We start from the raw sequence: 13675 nt of genomic DNA, 5'->3' as shown, positions 1-13675 counted from the left end.
GACCAGGAAGACCATAGGCTGATGCCCACCGATGTTTGGTGCATTTAGTTGAATAAGGTGAAGCTTGACTCTTCAGCCATGAGGACCAGGAGGTGTTGCCGAAAACCAGGTCCTGGATTCAAGCTGTCCCACAAAGGATGTTGAGTGCTGCAGTGTTGGTTTCTGGATTTGATCCAACAAGCCTTGGCAACAGCAACCCACGCAGAAAGCAGAGATTGGCTTTGGTGCAGACCTGCAAGGTCTGAGGGACTCACCACTTGGTAGAGAGTCAGGGCACGTTCTGAGCAACCAGAAAAGCCCACAGAAAAGTAGAGTTACCTTTGTGGGGATGCACCAGTCGATGGACCAGGGATCGTGAAGGGGCCTTAAGCAGAAATGCAAGAAGCGGGCTCACAGAACACTCGTGGAGTGTAGGCCCACAATCTTCAGTACAAATAGTGCTTGGGCTTTGGCTACAAGTAACCAAATGCACAACTTCAGGAAAGCTTAGGAAGTTGATGCACTAGCAAATGTGCACGGTGTCCAGGGGTTCTGGTTCCACATCACTTGTGAGGGCTGCGGGTCTCAGCTTTGCTGGGGACTCATGTCGGCCTCTGAGAAGTCTGGAAATCCTCATTCTCTGTCGCAGATACTTTGGATTCCTTCAGGTGCTTCAGAAATGCAGACTGGAAAGATGCTTTGCTGGTGCCTGTTTGAACAGGGGAGTCACTCCTTGACCCCAAGGGAGATGTTTTAGTCCTCTAGTCTGGAGAAGAGCCACGAAGTTCCAGTATTCAGTATCAGAGTTTCAACCAGGTGTAATATAAAGTCCGGTTGCCAGGGGTCCCTTATTCATACTAAGAAAAGATGTTGAACATACTCTGGTGACCAACCTATGGAAGGGCCTGGAAAGAGGGGTGGTTACACCCCCTACTTTTGTCCAGTTTCATGCCAGAGCAGGGGCTGGCAGCCCCTGCAACCAATTCAAACTTGGCTATGTACAGGGACACCAAATGTGCCCCCAGTGCTCTCTGAAAAGCACTCTTAGATTGCCCACACCCAGCCCCAATACCAAAAGGCTGTCTGGGAGGTGGTTAGACCTCCCTGTGAGAGGAAACCTATTGACCAGGCCTTCCCTGTTGGAGTTTCATCCAGCAGCAGGAGGTCAGACCTGTGTGTGTGGCTGAAGCATCCATTTTGTGATGCTCAGGTTCTTTTAAACCCTTCCCTTTTAAACTCAGCGCTCTACTCAAGAAACCCACAGCGGACCCCACCGAACTCAAGAATTACCGCCCCATCTCGCTCCTCCCATTCCCAGCCAAAGTCATCGAGAAGACCGTCAACAAACAGCTGGCCGCCTTCCTCGAGACGAATGGATCCCTCGACCCCTCACTGTCTGGTTTCCGAGCCAACCATAGCACCGAGACCGCCCTCATCACCGCCACCGACGACATCCGAGCCCTGATGGACAACGGAGATACAGCGGCCCTCATCCTCCTAGACCTCTCCGCGGCATTCGACACTGTCTGCCACCGCACCCTAGTGCAGCGCCTCAGCAACGTCGGAATCAAGGAGAAGGCACTGGGATGGATCATCTCCTTCCTCGACGGAAGAACACAGAGAGTCCACCTACCACCGTTCAAGTCAGAGGCCACTGAAGTCATCTGCGGCATCCCTCAAGGGTCCTCGCTGAGCCCCACCCTCTTCAACATCTACATAAGCCCCCTCGCGGCCATCGCACGCCAACACAACCTCAACATAATCTCCTACGCCGACGACACCCAGCTGATCCTCTCCCTGACCAACGACCCCGCCGCCGCCAGAGCCAATCTGCACGAAGGGATGAAAGATGTAGCCGAGTGGATGACGACCAGCCGCCTGAAACTGAACTCAGACAAGATGGAGGTCCTCATCCTGGGCTCCTCGCCCTCCGCCTTGGACGACTCCTGGTGGCCCCCCGCCCTGGGCACCGCACCCAAACCGACGGACCACGCATGCAACCTGGGCTTCATCCTGGACTCCTCCCTCCCCATGACCAGGCAAGTCAACGCCATCTCCTCGTCGTGCTTCAACATCCTACGCATGCTACGGAAGATCTTCTGGTGGATCCCCACCGAGACCAGGAAGACCGTCACCCAGGCCCTCGTCACCAGCCGACTGGACTACGGCAACGCCCTCTCCGCCGGCACCGCCGCCAAGCTCCAGAAGAGACTCCAGCGGATCCAGAACGCCTCAGCCAGACTCATCCTCGACATCCCACGAACCAGCCACATCTCCGGACATCTGAGAGACCTGCACTGGCTCCCCGTCAACAAAAGAATCACCTTCCGTCTCCTCACCCACGCACACAAAGCCCTACACGATCAAGGCCCGAGCCACCTCAACAGCCGAATCAACTTCTACGCTCCCAAACGCCACCTCCGGTCAGCCAACCACGCCCTCGCCGCCGTCCCCCGCATCCGAAGAGTGACAACAGGAGGAAGGTCCTTCTCCTACCTGGCCGCCAAGACCTGGAACTCCCTCCCGACCGACCTGCGCCTGACCCAAGACCACCTCTCCTTCAGGAAGAAGCTCAAGACCTGGCTGTTCGAGCAGTAACGGCACCCGCGTCCCCCAAGCGCCTTGAGACCCTACGGGCAAGTAGTGCGCTCTATAAATGTCTTTGATTGATTGATTGATTCCATGCTCATGACGAGCTCAGCTGGTCATGCAGTACACTGCTTGTGTGCTCATGATGAGCTGAGCTCATCATGAACAACGGGATTCAGAAATCAGCAGCGATGGTGTTAAACTATTACCGGTTAGACGAGTGTGTACATGCCTCTCCCTATAGAAGGGAGTAATTCTACCCCCACTGCCAGGATTGGTGGGCGGGTAGGATTCCAAAGTGTTTGACACCAAACATGACATGTTTCCATGCAGCCATTCCAAAGTTAGCATTTACTGCGAGGTCATAATGCACCTAAAAGTATATGGTCTGGCTGCATCACACAACAGCCTCAGAGAATAGGCTCCAAAAGCTGCAGAGGGGCCCAGCTCATGCATGGGCACCCTCTCCCACAAAACCAAGCACTCTGCCTTCAGGATTGATAAGGCCTGCCAAAGGAGTCAGTGATTAAAGGTAGATATAGTTAACCTATATCTTAGTAAGGGATGCATGCGCTACCTTGCCCGGGCTGCAGTAGCAGACCTGTGGAGCCATTTTGGTAGGCTTCCCAGGGGTGGCATAATACATGCTTCAGCCCCTGGTAGACCTTTGGGGTACCTATGCCCTGAGTACCTGGTGTACCATATACTAGGGACTCACAAGGGTAACCCGGTAACCAATCTGGAGTGTACCTAAAGTACATGCAATCAATTTAGAGAGGAAGCGGCTAGGCTGGGGTTCTGGATAGCAGGGCCCCAGCCGGATTGAAGTAAAAAAACTGTGAAACACCAGCATAAAGTGGGGGTAACCATAGTAGGCAGATCCTACTCTCCTACAAATGGCTGCGAAGATTGTACCCCAAGAAGTACAATCATCTATTTGTGGTGTAATTCCCATGGGCATACTTGCTGCTTTTCTGGAATACTGCTTCTAACTGTGTTATTTTCTGATCTACTCAGAATGGAATTTGCTAGTGTTTTGTGGGCATTTTGCCCATTACTGCGTGTAATGTTTGTGGAGTGATGTTAGTTGCAGTATTTTGTGTAGGAGCTTTATTTGCTGTAGCTCCTGTCGACTGGACTGTAAGTGTCCTCATCACAAATTGTATCATGTTTCTGTAAAGTTTTATCAACCCTTTGTGTTGTTCGAGTAATCCATCTTGTGGCATTGTGTTAATGTCAGGATGTGGTTTGTAGGCTGCTAATATTGACCATGTTGCTCCTGGTCTTCCTAACGGAGCAAGCCTCATTCTTCTTCTTGTATAAGGGAGGGCGTCTTTAAGCCAGTATTTATGTTCCTGGTACGTTAGTGGAGCTTCAATTTCATCATACGGAATGTATTCCACTGGTATGTCATCTTTTTTGTAATAATGAAACATTTTTGTTATTGCATTTGCTGATGGGAATGTAACCCATGAATAAAATACCACTGTTTGTAAATCTTCGTATGCCTCTATCACGAATGCTACTATGCCACCTCGGGATGTCAAACCGTATTTAAGTAGTTTAAGGGTGAGTGCATGTCTAACATTTGCATGAAATTGTATTCCATTTGCATCTTCCTCCTTGTCTGAGTGGGGAAGTGCTGTTTGAGCGGGTCTAAATCTCTTTCTTGGATAGTCATTGTGTTTGGAACACCTAATATTGTTATGGCCTGAATCCTGGTCTACAGACCCGTTAACTCCCCCTCTAATCACCTGCTAGAAGTTTATATTGCTTATAAAAGAGAGGGTACCTGGCCACCAATTCACAAATCTGCATATTTATTTTAGCAGAGTTAAGGTGCAACACATTCAGTTGCTTACTTCATCACTTGTAATCATTTAAAACAACTTTAAAGCAACATTCATTAATGCATTCAAAAGATACATTCTTCATTTTTCATAAAGAAAACTTGATCAACATATGGAACAAAATTGTGCAAAATATAACAAAACATTAAGAAATGTGAATACATAACATTACAACTCATGTGCATTTACAGATAATTACACCAGTCGTTATTGCTAGTACTCATCCTGCCTATAACCAAAGTCTTTTGTGCTTTGTTTCTTTAAAAGTGCAGACTAACTATGGGGAAATGAACGTTTGAGTTCCCTCTATGGGTATGCTTCTTGCTGGTAAACTCTCTTGAGAGTCCCAGTCAAATTTAGATCCCTAATCGGTTCAAAGGAATAATGTCTCAAGGGAAAATTGTGGACGAGTTTCTAATCCCCTTCATAGTTGAGGGATTATCCTCAGGGCTGAACCACGGTGTAATCTAGAATTTGTGGTAAATAAAATAAAATGGGAGGGCAGGAAAACAAGAAAACAAATATTAAAATCTTATACTCTGCTTCCCTTCTATTTGTCTGCGATTTTGTATCTCTAAACTAACGATAATGTACCTGATATTTTTTAAGTGGTTTTCACTCTCTGAACACCATCCTTTATGTAATTAAGCCAAAATGGCCGGGAACCTAGAGGGTTACAATGAATTATATAAGTTATCCAGTCTGACAACCCATGCCTCGTTCTCACTAAATTTCTCAATAGGGATTTACTTAGCAAATTATAGTCTCAAAAGCTTGTATTCAAAATGAATGTCAGGTCTCACAGTGAGACGTCATTGATCCTGTACACGTTTAGACCTTCGGTGTTCCTGACCTGAAAAATATATTACACAGGGCATTGTATGTCGCTTATTTGCGTATTTGCAAGCTTTTCAAAAAAGAAAAGAACCAGCTGTTGTGCTTACTTCAAGGGACTTCTTTTATGTCCGATATTGATGTTTTCACTGTCCTGTTTAATCAACTTCATTTATTTCGACCTTCGCTCATGTGCGGAACTTCAATCTCTGCAAGTTTAAGTAAAAGGCTAATTACTTCATTCTCCGCTGCAATGAACTAAACGCTGTTTGCAACATTGTAGCTTTGCCGCTTCGATTGTGTGCTTGTCACACTTTAGGACTATGTGCTTGTTCTTATTCAGCATTTCCCCAGTGTTTGTGCATTTAGGGCTAGATGTAGGTAATTTAGATTTACCGATTCGAAAATACCGAATTTTACCGATTCTGTTTTTTTGAATCGGTAAATGCAATGTAGGTAATTATTCGGTAAAAAATACAGAATCGTTAAGATTCGGTATTCGGTATTTGCCTGGAGGCCCATAGGAATGAATGTCAATTACCGAATCGGTAATGGAAAAAATGGAAAAAAGTCAAGGGTGGCAGGGTGTCACTTTGACACCCTGCTGCACCCCTGATTAGTGCTTGTGTGCACATGTGGCACACATACATGCCATGGGCATGTTGGTCTGTCACATGGCACACGTGTAAATGCATATATTAGCATTTACATAGGAATTCGTTATTTACCACCAACTAATAGTTGGTGGTAAATAACGAATCCTTAAAGCCCAGAAGCACTGTGTACAGTGCTTCCTACATCTCATTTACCGATTTGGTAAATACTGAATCAGTAAATATGATTCGGTAAATACCGATTCGTTATTTACAGAATCGGTAAAAAAGCCTCCTACATAGGAAATGTCTATCACCGGTCGGTAACGGCCGAATTCGGCCGTTACCGACCAGTAATAGCCTACCTACATATGCCCCCAAGTTTTGTAGCTTCCTCCCAATAGTCGGTAAAAGAATTTTAGTTTGGAACTTCAATCCCTGCAAGTTTAAGTAAAGGGCTAATTACTTCATTTTCCGCGGTTTTGAACTAAAAGCTGTTTGCAACATTGTAGCTTTCCCACTTTAATTGTGAGCTCGTAACCCTCTGTGTATATGTGCTTGTTCCTAATCACAGTTTCCCCAGTATTCGCGCATTTGGTTTAGTAGTTTCCTCCCAATAATCGTCAAAAGCATTTTAGCGAGCACTAAGTTTGTGAATACTCACTTTTTAGTATGTCTCACATCTTCTTCCAGCCTTCGGTCAGTCAGGAAATCATGCACTTCAATGCGCTTGCGCTGTCTCTGTCTTTTCAAACACTGAATCTCCCCAACAAGAAGTCGGTTGTGTTGTGGGAGTTGTAGTCCATCATTTCTATGATTTTTAATTAATTGTTTGGTTCAGCTCTGACATTTCGTTTAGACCTCTCATAATACAGTTGAGTTTCAGAATTAGGTAGGCCTCTCTTTTCTGTAAAGCATTTTCAAGATTTCCACCACGTGGTGATTGTTTCAATCCCTAAAAAACTGTCCATTCAAAATCTCGTTCTGAGGGGTTATGCTCCACAAAATGCGATACCATTGGTGCTGTCAAGATTTGTTTTTTGATACGCGACCGATGTTGCACTATTCGTTGATTTATTTGTTGGGTGGTCTTTCCAATGTATATTTTTGAATATGGACACTTAATTGCATAGATGATATTTTTCATTTTGCCGATGGTAAATTCCTTGTGGGCCCATTTAATGGAATCATGTATGAATTCATGCTCTTCGATGGTTGTACTGCACGCAGAGCAATTGCCACATTTTCGATGTCCTTCTATGGGCCGCAAATACCATGGGGCTCGTAGATCAGTAATTTTTGTGGCAGTTGGAGACATATCTGCTCGAATATTTCTTTGTCCAATACTTTTGTTCTTTCGCATTGCGAACAGAGTTCTTTCCATTACACATTCCAATTCAGTTAGAAGGTGTCAATTGGTCAAAATTATCTTGCAATGTTTATTGGTGTGAGGACCAAACGTGGATACACACACTAGTTCGTTCAACTGTGCCTTTTCTTTTTTTATTAGAAGTGCTTCACGAGGTGTGTACCATGCGCGATTTACTGCATGCTTGAGCAATTTGCAAGGATAGCCTCTTTCTATCAGTTGGTGACAGAAAGTTGCAGCATTTATCATAAAATCTTCTTTTGTGCACAGTTTCGTCTGATTCTCATCAGTTGCCCATATGGCAAGTTATCTTTTAGACTGCTTGGGTGGAAGCTTTCGGTAGTGCAATATGGTGTTTGTGTCCATGTGTTTACAGTGTAGAGTTGTTGTCAATTTTTGATCTTCCGTGAATACTTCTACATCAAGGAACGTGAGAACAGACTTGCTTTTAGTGATCGTGAACTTGATGTCTAGCTGCCTCGTGTTCAACCATTCATGGACCGTTCAAGGTGTTCTTCTGTACCTCGCCATATTCACCAGACGTTGTCTATGAATCTGTACCACTGTACAATAGATTCAGTGAAAGGATCATTAAAAGTGAACCTTTTCTCAAAGTGTGCCATAAACAATATGGCCATTTCTGGGGCAAAAGAACACCCCATCGCAGAGCCTTTGACCTGCATGTAGAATGTATTCTCGAATTTAAAGTCGTTTTTTTAACCTCTTCAGCGCGGCGCGAATTTTCGCACTGTGCTGAAGGTTCTAATGAGCCTATCGGCTCATGACGGAACGGTTCCGTCATGAGCACAGCTCAACCGACGCTCATGACGGAACCGTTCCGTCATGAGCATGGAATGGGTTAAGTGCAATGTGAACCAAATCCAATCGCGGAAATTGGGATAATTTTCGCGATCTGCAGTGTACCTGAAATTTTTTTCATGCTCTCGCTGTAAAAATACGTACTCACGCGCGCGGACGCCTTACCTGGATCCCCGAGTTCATCAACAAGTTTTCTAGATCCAGCTGGTGCTCCATGATATGTTGGTAGCCATTTGCGCTGTCTCGCGAGAGTTTGCGCCCGCGATAACGTCATTCGTCTCGCGATCATGCACAGCGAGAGGATGAGATCTCGAACACGTCATTCTCCACCGCGAGCGAGAGCGTGAGAATGCAAACACGTCATATCAGACGCGACAAGGAGCAGGAGAACCCGAACACATCATTCTCCACCGCGACCGAGAACCTGAGGATGCAAACACGTCACATTCAACGCCACAGGGAGCGAGAGAACGCAAACACGTCATTTTGGATGCGCCATCGACATTCGTCGGAAGTAATGTGAAGCTCGAGAACTCGAACATGTAAAATGTTCAATCTGGAGAAAAATATCAGCTTCTGCAAATGATGTTTTGGATGAAAAAAACTCCTCAGATTGACATTTGGCTGTCCTTTTTTGTGCAAGGAATTCTTTTTTAAAATGGGGGGAGATGGAGGAAGTGCCATAGAATCTCCAACTTTCTGTTCCTGTCCGGGGGCTCCTCCCAGTGCTTTGTCCATCTCCTGCTCATTCTGCCTTTGGATTTTGAGCTGGAAAGATCACTCTTTTTGTCAGCTGCATCATTGCCATTGGATATGAGGATTGGATATTTTACAAGTAAGTGGTTGTTGTGTCTGTTTGATTGGGGTCATTGCAGTTGTTGAAACTACAATTTAATTTTGGTAACGATCATTCCTTTTTTAAAAAAATGTTGTGGGTAGTAGTAGTAAGTAGGCCCAGTGCTAGTCATGACCTTATGGGTGTGTGCATGATGAAGCAACTGTTCCTTTGGTGTTTTTTGAATGCATTTCATTTCCAAGCATCATCTAGGGCAATGATGGCTTTGGATTGAGTTGAGAAATGTAATATTTTGGGAAGGGCTTTCTGTTGTTGGGCCTGGCCTTGTGGCTGGTGGCCATTTAAAAGCCTAGGCCTGCAAGCTTGTCTGGCCTTGTCTGCCAACAGGCCTGCTTTCATCCAGTAGGCTCAGAGCAGGTATCCACAGCTGCTCTAAACAAGTGTTTCTGTGTGGTCTGTTGAATTTAGACATCATTTAGGGCATGGATGGCATTGGATTGAGTTGGGAAATGTGTTTTTGGGTTGGGCCTGGCATGTGGCTGGTGGCCATTTTGAAGCATAGACCTGCAAGCTTGTCTGGCCTTGTCTGCCAACAGTCATCAAACAATACAAATCCTAGTTCTCGCGGCAATACTTGTCTATTGATCTGTAAACATCACTGGTTAAGCATTAATCACCCCAGGACATCTCTTAGTCTAGAGATTATCAAGATGTCTCAGTCTATTGCCCTTATAAAAAGCAACCTGGCTCTGATTCTGATATCAGAGCCAGGTTGCTTTTTATAAGGGCAATAGACTGAGACATCTTGATAATCTCTAGACTAAGAGATTTCCTGGGGTGATGAATGTTTAACCAGTGATGTTTACAGATAAATAGACAAGTATTGCCGCGAGAACTAGGATTTGTATTGTTTGATGACTTACTGAGTGGAGGGCGTCCTAGTTTTGTCTTTCCCTCTAGACTCCTATTTTGTTTGCGCCTTGTCTGCCAACAGGCCTGCATTCATCCAGTAGGCTCAGAGCAGGTAGCCACAGCTTTATTAATCAAGTGTTTCTGTGTGGTATGTTGAATTTAGACATCATTTAGGGCATGGATGGCATTAGATTGAGTAGGGAAATGTGTTTTATTTGGGGTGGGCTTTCTGTTGTTGGGCCTGGCCATGTGGCTCGTGGCCATTTTGAAGCCTAATCCTGCAAGCTTGTCTGGCCTTTTATGCCAACAGGCCTGGTTTCATCCTGTAGGCTCAGAGCAGGTAGCCACAGCTTTATTAATCAAGTTTGTCTGTGTGGTCTGTTGAATTTAGACATCATTTAGGGCATGGATGGCATTTTATTGAGTTGGGAAATATGTTTTTGTTTGGGGTGGGTTTTCTGTTGTTGGGCCTGGCCATGTGACTGGTGGCCATATTGAAGCCTAGGCCTGCAAGATTGTCTGGCCTTGTCTGCCAGCAGGCCTGCTTTCATCTAGTAGGCTCAGAGCAGGTAGCCACAGCTTTATTAATCAAGTGTTTCTGTGTGGACTGTTGAATTTAGACATCATTTAGGGCAAGGATAGCATTGGATTTAGTTGGGAAATTTGTTTTTTGGGGGTGGGCTTTCTGATGTTGGGTGTCTTAAAGACATGCCTTTGTTGTGTTTGTCAGGTATGTGTTGGTGTGCAATGCATGCACCCTGCAGACCTTTTCTGGGCCTATGATTTTTCATTTTTGCATTTTATTGCATTAAAAAGGCAGAGCAGTGTGCTTTAGCGTGCATCCTTTCCCTGGCTTTTATAGGCCTTTTGTCAGCTCCTAGTGTTTCCCAGGCCTCCTGCTTGTTGCTTGTGATTTGTGAGTGTCCATGTGGCTGGTGCCCTTTTTTTGTGGTGGGAGTTATTAGTGTCCTGCTTTTGCCATATCGGTCTGCATGGTTTTCCTATTGGCTTACTGCTCCCATCCATCCATCCACCATTTTGCCAGCAGCAGCTTCATGAATGATGTGATGCTCAAATAATTTAAAGGCAACTAGGGTCCACCCCTTTTCCATTACATTTTTATTTTGGTGGTTCTTATTCTCTTTCCTATCCTTCCTGAGAGTGTTGTGTGTACACAGTAGTATAACATAGCCCTTGTTGACAATGTCTCAGAAATGGTTAGACTATATCATTTGTTTGGACTAGTACAGTGGTAACTGAACCACAACAACAAATGCAACATTTCACTGATGTTCTTCTCCTGGCGTATTTGCTTTTAGGTGCACAAAAAGCCAGATGAGGAGGTGTCATCATCATCAACCGTTGTACTGCCAGCCAGACAGAAGTCCTGCTGCACATCACGTCCACGTGTGACCAAAACGTGTGCACCTGCGTCCTGCCTGACATCTGAAGAAGATGGCCCCAAAGAAAGGTACCAGGTCCAGTACTAAGAAAGTTGCCGGTGAGGAGAAGGAACAGAAAAAGGAAGTTCTATTAACCACGACTGGTGTGCCGGCCAATGTTTTTTTGGGACCAAAAAAATTACGCCTGCAGCAGCGATGTCCAGGAACCAAGCTGGGAGCAGCACCTCCGCATCGGCGGTCCAACCCCACCAACCTAGGCCCAAGCCTGTGAGTGTCGCAGAGGTAGCCACTCTACTAATGAGCAGCGATGTTAAAATATCATTATTGCAAAGTAGTACACAATCAACGCCAGTGGAAACTCAGCAGATAAGTGTGCACCTGCAACAACAACAGCAGCAGCCGCAAGAACAGTAGCAGCCACAAGAACAGCAGCAGCTGCATGAACAGCAGCAGCCGCACGAACATCAGCAGCTGCAAGAACAGCAACAGCCGCAAGAACAGCCAACAATAGTAGTTGTTGCTCCTGAAGCAGGGGCATTTCAGGAAATCGAGCTTCCTGCAGACAAAGTGGAGTAAACCACTGTTTTGAAAGATCTATTGTCTTCCAGACCACCAGCAAGGAAAAGGAGGATTAGTCCATCATCTTCTTCTTCAAGCCCCGCTTCTGATGATTGTGATGCCGCTTGGCAGCCACCAGCTCAGTCTGAGAGTGATGCACACCACTAGTCAATGCTTCTGAAAAGAAAGGTTCCAGAAAAACATAGAGTTATGGAGGTAGATATAGAAGAAGGGGATGATATTGATGAAGACGAGCCAGTCATCACGCACATCACTCCTGCCCCAAAGTGGATGAAGACCAACATTTTCACCCTATCCAGAAAGGCTGCTACTGAGCGGGATGTAGCACGGATACCACCAGCACAGGTTACACCACCACAACCTCCAGCTGTTATATTTTCAAAGACCCAGCAGGGACCTACATCCAGCTCAACATTCTCAGTAGGTAGTGGTAGTAAAAGTCACAGTGTAGCTGCACAGAGTCACATTCTAAGCACACCCTCCAGTTCATCTGGTATTGAAAGTGGCACATCCAGCAGTGCCAGAAAGTTCTCCTCCCTAGCTTGGGACTTCTTTTCTGCTAGCACCAAGGAGGAGAACGTTGCTATATGCTCAATTTGTCGACAAGGTGTTCTGCGTGGTAGGCTTGGTACAAACTTTTGTACCGGAGGCCAAGCAAGTCATCTCAGAATACACCACACTATCTTGTGAGAGAATCACCTACTTCACTTAAAACAAAGTAAAATAACTCAACCTATTGCAGTTGGGCATGAAGATTCAGGGGACGATATTATTGCGGTGGAAGGTGAAGAAGAGGAAGGCATTTCTAGCCCTGTCCCCAGTAGTGTAGTGGTACTGCCCACATCCTCCTCAGAAACATCTGAGTGGCACCGCAGTAAGAGCCATACTCAGAGTCCAGCTGAGACACCAAGGCGACCGAGTACTACAATGAGACAAACTGTGCCGTTGAACCTAGGTGGGTTAATGAAAACAAAAGCACCACAAAGGAAAGTAATCCAGCCTACCATTGAGAGCATGCTTAGGTTGGAGGAGCAGTTCCAATGCAACCACCCAATGGCACAGTTGTACAATGCAAAGCTGGCTAAAATGTTAGCACTGGACTTTGTCCCTTTTTCATTTGTGAAAGGGGTGGGTTTCCTTGCATTTGTGTCAGCCATCTGCCCTAAATGGAAGCTACCCAGTCGGTCCTATTTTGCAAGAATTGCTGTTCCGGCAGTACATCATGATGTGATGGAATTGGTTGGACAAGCTTTGCAGCAGAGGGCTGTTCACAATATCCACCTGACAACAGACATGTGGACCAGTTGCCAAGCCACATGTTACATGTGCATCACTGCACACTGGGTCTCTTTTGTGGGGGTTAGAGATAAGCTATCTGAAGAAGGTACTGTTGACACAGCTGAGATTTTTAAAGCTACTCAGAAACATGCAACTGTAGCCATGTTCGCCATGGAGAAATCGCATACTGCTGTAAACATTGTCGAAGTGTTTCACAGCAAGGTTTTTGAATGGCTACGCCCAAGAGGGCTTAGTATTGTTTTGGTTGCCACAGATAATGGCAGTAATGTACTTAAGGCCATGCACCTTGGTTCCTATTCCAGGGTTCCGTATTTAGTGCACTGCATAAACATTATAGTTCAAGACTTTCTGAAAAAAGAACCCATAGTCAGCAACTTACTAACCACCTGCCAAAGAATATGCACTAATTTAAGCCATTCTTTTAAAACTCGGAAGCATCTGAAGATCATTCAACGTGAATAAAACATGCCAGTCAAAGCACTCATCCAGAAGGTGGCAACACGTTGGAACTCAACGTATTACATGCTTGATCGTCTGTTTGAACAGTACAGGCCCCTCAATGAATATGTCATGCAAAGACTGGATGCTACTGTGAAAGGCATGACCCTTCAGATGGACCTATGGTGCCCAGTTAAATGCCTGACTGACATGCT

The sequence above is a fragment of the Lissotriton vulgaris genome, chromosome 6, assembly GCF_964263255.1.
Source record: "Lissotriton vulgaris chromosome 6, aLisVul1.2, whole genome shotgun sequence".
In the NCBI taxonomy this organism is placed as follows: domain Eukaryota; kingdom Metazoa; phylum Chordata; class Amphibia; order Caudata; family Salamandridae; genus Lissotriton; species Lissotriton vulgaris.
Note: the sequence above shows the minus strand (reverse complement) of the source record.